Raw genomic sequence first — 7049 nt, 5'->3', positions numbered from 1 at the left:
ATGATTGTACAGCAATAAATTTTATTGCATTAATTTAATGAAAGTGCAACTGAAAGTAATCAAATAAAGTGAATCAGACTTAATGACAATCTTGTTTCTCTATCATATATATCTATAACATGCTAGTGTAGTTTGAATATTAGCTATATAGAGAAAACTGAGTGAGGTTTGTTAAGAGAAGACTGAGAGAATAGAAAGAAAAAGAAATAAATAATAAGATAAAGAGGGGTAGAGCAAGGGAAATGAGTGGATTTGGTATTCAATAGGAACAGATTAAAGGACCCAGACTGCTAGCTAGCTAGAGGGCTAAGGGTAGATTTGGTACAGTGTACGCTATATATATATACATATACACCAGTAAGGGGTGAAGATGAGGTAAGGGTATGGGGGTATAGAATAAGAGGACAATTCTGTAGGGCAGTCAATGAGGATTGAATGAGTAACTAGTTGGTCCATAGGGTGTCCCTCCCGCCACAATAATAACAAAAGTCCATCTGTTCTGTTATACCGCAACTACTACCACTACGTATTGCAAATGTATAAACGTATGTATATATGTGCATGCACCATACTGCGCTTTTAATAATCATAATATATATTATTATTATTATTTTTAAGGCACCTTGTTAATAGATTATTATTCAATGTTCAACTTCTTATTCTGCACTTAAAAATATTCACTACCTGTAATCTGTTTTGAATTGTTTTGAAATATAGTACGATAAGACTATATCATCATTAGAATGATGTATAATGAATGAATTTAAAAAAGAAAAAATACTAAATTCAAAAGGGGACACTTTTTGCCTTAATTTTTCTTTAGTTTAAAAAAATAATAAATAAAATTATAGAAATTAATAAAAAATATGATATTGTTACAATATCTTTATATTTTACAATGATTTTGAAGAAGGTTATTTATTAAACTCGTCGGCAAAGTTAAAACCTTTTGAGCAGACATACAACAATTTTAATGGTGCTAAAAATTACAATTGAAATACATAAATAAATTTCAACAGTAATAAAACAAAAAATACATAAAATAATAAAGTAATAATATAAAGAAGCTGGGGTAGTAAATTAAATTTTATTTTATTGAGCAAAAATCTGATGTATGAGATGAAATATTGTCAAAATATTTTTTTATTTACTCAATAAAAACGAATAAAAGGTTACATATAAAAAAATTTGACAACAAAGTTGTTATGCTTTCCTGAAATCGGTTACTTATTATTACACGGTGGAAAAATAATGATAATTGAAAAGGGAAAATCACCCTAGGCTGCAAGTTATTTAGTTGAGGTATAGCCAAGGTGTTGCAGCATATCCAGGTAAACGTTAGCTGTTGTTGATTGTTCAATGAAAAAGAAGGGACCAATGATTCTGTTGTTAATCAAGCCGCACCACAAATGTGGTGGTCCACATTTTTTCCTTGTTAAAGTACGGATTTTCTGAGCCCGATATTCTATTTATATTCATATTCTCATTCGGTAAATCTGCGAGTCTACGTAGACGGTAATTTAAAATTCTTTGTTTTATTTTTAAACTAAGCCATTAAAATATACGATTGAATTAGCTGTTTATGAAGAACCAAATGCACTATCTCTAATCAAAAAATAAGATATCTTAGGATTTGACGTCCCTGAAGGACATATTTATTCAGGAAATTCTGTGTTTCTTTTTTATTGACTTCCCCAGAAAGCAGTTCTCAAAAATATCTTCATATTTATTGGGTCAACGCGCTGAAGCCTATTCTTTCTTAGTTTTCTTAATCACCTTAATAAAAATATCATCGCTATAATGCGTTCACCCTCCATTTACAAAATGTGACTAATATGTACATAATAAAATGCGAGTAACCAGACTACGAATTGTCCATACATGGAAAAGCGCGTTTACATGGCATATCGTGTAAACGGCGTCGCGCTCTTATATCAGCTGATTCTCAAATAAATCCGTTGTAATTAAAGCTTTTCCTGAACTTGTATGATAATATTACATATTTTTTTTCCTTTTTAAAACTAAAATTTGTCAGTTTTATCCTATTTAATTAATTGGGCCTATGACTAAGTAATCTCATTAAAATCCAAAAAAAAGTGCAAATAATATCGTATATATTGCAACAGTTTTAAAAGTTACACAATATTAATATAAAATTATAAAGAAAACTTTTCCTTTATGAACTCATTGTTTAAAATAATTTTAAGAGTTCATAAAAGATATTTTTAAATTTACTTTATTAAAAATATTATAAAAAATAAAAATAAATCTTTTGTTTTAAGAAGAGCGAAAAAAATAATTGTGACGTTAAAAAAGAAACAAAAGCAGTGCGGTTTTAAATTTTATTGTTATAAGTTATGCAAAGAATTTTTATGTAAGGGTTTTCTGTAATATAACAAACAATACTGTCAAGCTCTGTTATCAGTAACTTGACTAATGCGGTCGACTTAGCTAATGAGTCTTACTGATAACGCAGCCCACTGAATAATGAGCACAATCATTAAGAGGAAAGTACTACTAACACAATCTGTGTTTCAACCTCATTTAGCTTCATTAGACCAAAAAGAGATGGCGTCACTATAAGTTCAAGATGTGTCCAACGACAAGGACGCGCCTACTGTTGTATGTTAAAGTCAGTAATCATCTTTAAAGCGTATGGAAGAAGTGAGGAAGAGAAAGCTTACACCCTACCACTAGTTAATTTATCCTTAAATCGGACCGTATAACTTATCATAAAATAACATAAATTGTTAAGTCTTATAAGTTTTCTTCCAAAGACACATGCTGAAAATGTCTTCCTTAATTTATTAGTTTTACTACATATTTTGTTACAAATAAACCCTGTAAGCAAGAAATGACTGTTAAATAAGAATCATTTGTTCCAAAGTCTAATATTATGTTTAAAAAATAAATTTATAACCAAATAACGTATATCTTACTGATAATAAAAGAAAGATTCAAAACTTACTTGTTTTAAGAATGTGACAACATTTCACATTTATTCAAAATAATCAGCACTGAAATGAAACCGGAAGTATAAAGAGCAGCCCGCTATTGTTACCAAATACTGTAACAAAGAAGAAACTCCGATAAAATAGCTCTGAAGAGGAAAATTACCATTATTTACTTAATATTACAATAATATTTACTTAACAAATGTAATATTTAATCTTAATTTTATAACTGATTATTTTAAATATTCTTTTTAGTTACTTTCCTTCCCGTGTATAATTTTATTGCTGTTACATAACAGTTATAGCTACAAAGAAAAAGGTATATAGAATGATATTAAAGTATGGAAATGATTTCATATTTCAAAACTGAGAAATACTATGAGGTAGAACAAGTGCGGGTTTATATACTTAACAAAATTACTACTTTATATGATGATTTGAAATTTTTTCCACCAACTTTGATTCGCCATATTGAATCAAACTTTTTTTGTATATAGGAAGGTATTATAATAAGATACATGATGTTAACGTAAAATTTTACTAAAAAAATCTGATTTGGAAATCACATGACTTCCTTGTATCCTTATTTAATTACATATTCAAATTTAAAAAAAATTAAAAGTACATAAAATTTTATTTAAAATTTTATTTCAACTATTATTATTATTGGATTATTATTTTTCGAAAACTTTTTTACAATCAGAGGTTAATAATTATTAATAAATAAATCAATATATTTAAAGTAACAAAAGAGAGAGATGAAGTTTGATTCGAACCGATGTGGCCTTCCCCTTGTAAGATATGGCTATAACACTGGACCCAATGAAAATAAGTAGCACTTATGATACACTGTTCAAAAGCGCTCACTAAGGGCTTATTATTACTGCAGTTAATACAAAAATCCAATTTTTTTTAGATTTTGGGATTTTTTAAACATTTTTGGTCAAGTGAATTGCAATCAAACGGGAAGGTGCACAACTAGATTTTAAAACATCTTAAATCCAAAATTTCAACATGCTAGGGTTAGGGTTCAAATACAGAGATAGAAGAACAATTGCTAACATGTACAGGAACCAAACAGCAACAGTAATAATTGAAGAACATAAGAAAGAAGCCGTAATAAGAAAGGGAGTCCGACAAGGATGTTCCCTATCTCCGTTACTTTTTAATCTTTACATGGAACTAGCAGTTAATGATGTTAAAGAACAATTTAGATTCGGAGTAACAGTACAAGGTGAAAAGATAAAGATGCTACGATTTGCTGATGATATAGTAATTCTAGCCGAGAGTAAAAAGGATTTAGAACAAACAATGAACGGCATAGATGAAGTCCTACGCAAGAACTATCGCATGAAAATAAACAAGAACAAAAAAGTAGTAATGAAATGTAGTAGAAATAACAAAGATTGACCACTGAATGTGAAAACAGGAGGAGAAAAGATTATGGAGGTAGAAGAATTTTGTTATTTGGGAAGTAGAATTACTAAAGATGGACGAAGCAGGAGCGATATAAAATGCCGAATAGCACAAGCGAAACGAGCCTTCAGTAAGAAATATAATTTGTTTACATCAAAAATTAATTTAAATGTCAGGAAAAGATTTTTGAAAGTATATGTTTGGAGTGTCGCTTTATATGGAAGTAAAACTTGGACAATCTGAGTATCTGAGAAGAAAAGATTAGAAGCTTTTGAAATGTGGTGCTATAGGAGAATGTTAAAAATCAGATGGGTGGATAAAGTGACAAATGAAGAGGTATTGCGGCAAATAGATGAAGAAAGAAGCATTTGGAAAAATATGGTTAAAAGAAGAAACAGACTTATAGGCCACATACTAAGGCATCCTGGAATAGTCGCTTTAATATTGGAAGGACAGGTAGAAGGAAAAAATTGTGTAGGCAGGCCACGTTTGGAATATGTAAAACAAATTGTTAGGGATGTAGGATGCAGAGAGTGTACTGAAATGAAACGACTAGCACTAGATAGGGAATCTTGGAGAGCTGCATCAAACCAGTCAAATGACTGAAGACAAAAAAAAAAATGTAAGAATGTTGGGATTTCAGTAGCTAAAAACATTAGTGAGATTTTAATACATTATACTGGTAGCATTGAAAATTTCCACCCGAAAATTTTGTTTAGATGCCGTATTTAACCACTGGATCATTATAATTAATTATTGTTGCAAGGTTTTTCTTTGTTTACTATGTTTTCTGTTAAAAAAAAAAGTTTTTTTTTTTTTTTTTTTGCTAAGCCGAACTGAAATCAATAATTTTAGTCAATGTGAATTTCGCTGTATATAAGAGCATCATATGAAATAATAAATGACGCTAGTTCAATCGGTTCAAAGAAAACAGGATCCGTTATTAAATAGAAATGGCCTGGAAGGACACCAATATAAGAAGAAAATATTCGTGTTAGTCAATCTGCAATCAAAACTTCTAATAAATTTATCCCTCTAAGAAATCTCGAGTTAAAATTCTAGTAACAATCATTCATTAAGTGTACATTTATGCAATCAAACCTAGCTATAAAAACCTAGTATTAAAAGAAATCCATTTGATAAAATAAAACTGTTTCCAGCTTGCTATTGAAATTTTAGATAAATTAATGAAAACGAATCATTTTTAAATTAAGTAATTTTTACGGATGTGTTTTTTATCTTAATGGATTTTTTAATAAATATAATTCACGAATAAAGGGATCTGAAAAACGATAAGAATTTTTTGAGAAAGCATGCGGCCATATTTATTTTAGTATCGTAGTTTATTGAAAATTTGTATATCTGGACCTTTACACTTTGTTGAAAAGACAATGTTAATATTAATCCTGATATGCAAAATGATTATTATTTACTTTGTCTATTGGCTGAACTCTCGATAATGTACACAGATTTATTTACAGCAAGACAGAGCTCCTAAAAAATTATTTACTCACTAACATTACCTGAATCACTTAAAGGATGGATTAAAGAAACAATTACAGCCATGACAAAAGATATCTTACATCGTATAGGGGCAGAAATTTGATAAAGTTTGGGCATTTTCCGAACGAAAAAGCGCACTCATATTGAAATTTACTGATTATTTAATAATTGAAATGAAGAATTTGACACTTAGATCAATATAACTATTTTTGTCTTTATTTAATTCATGCCTTAAATTCCAACGTTATTTTATGAGCCCTAATAGTACAGTAAAACTTAATTAAAAAAAAACATGAAAATAAGTAACCGTGATAAGGAGAGGATGAATAAGGTGGAAGGAAAAATGTGAAAGAGGGAAGTTGATTTTCTTTTACGAAATTTAAAACACACAAAAGCTAAAAGTGAATATATTATTCTTACAAAATAATGAATTAATGAACAAGGATAGTAAAAGACGAAAAATTAAAACAAACAAGTAACAAAAAGGGTATTGTGAAAATAAGTAGGTATGATGACAGACAAGAGAAGCAAGTAACCAGTTAAGACAAGGCAGTTAATCTCCTCGTAGCGACACTCAATCCCAGACCTATCAATACAAGCAATCAATGATGATATCCCAAGAGGAACACACTCAATCAGTACACATCTGCACACCACTACTGGTGAAAAAATACAGGAACAGGAACCAAAAGACTGATTTATTTCCCTCACTTTTAAGACAGTTTCAGTTAGTTCCCTAAAGAAAATTGATAAAGCTAATTTATAGTTAACTCCGTTCAGTATAGTAAAAGAAAGAAAAAAGGATATATATATGTAAGAAAAATTCTCATGAGAATAGGGGAAAAAATATAATTCAGGAAAAATTAATGTTGAAATATATTCTAAATAAAGACATTATAACAAACATTGTGTTTTTATTCAGGGAAAATATTTTACCTCACTTTTAAAAAGAATGCGGATAAATTCGTTCATACATATAAAGTCTTCTAGCAATTTATCTCAGAAATATATTAAGAGACAAATTAAACTTAATTACTCGAAAATATGCTTAACAAAAATTAAATTATTTAAGATTTAGATTATATCAGTATTTTCAAAGAGAAAAATTATAGAAAATTATAAAAAAGTATTTTAAAAAGTATTTAAAATTATAGAAAATATTCTTCTGCAATTCTG

The sequence above is a fragment of the Lycorma delicatula genome, chromosome 10 (genome assembly GCF_047948215.1).
Source record: "Lycorma delicatula isolate Av1 chromosome 10, ASM4794821v1, whole genome shotgun sequence".
NCBI lineage: Eukaryota > Metazoa > Arthropoda > Insecta > Hemiptera > Fulgoridae > Lycorma > Lycorma delicatula.
The sequence above is the reverse complement of the archived record's forward strand: the minus strand, read 5'-3'. Positions refer to the sequence as shown.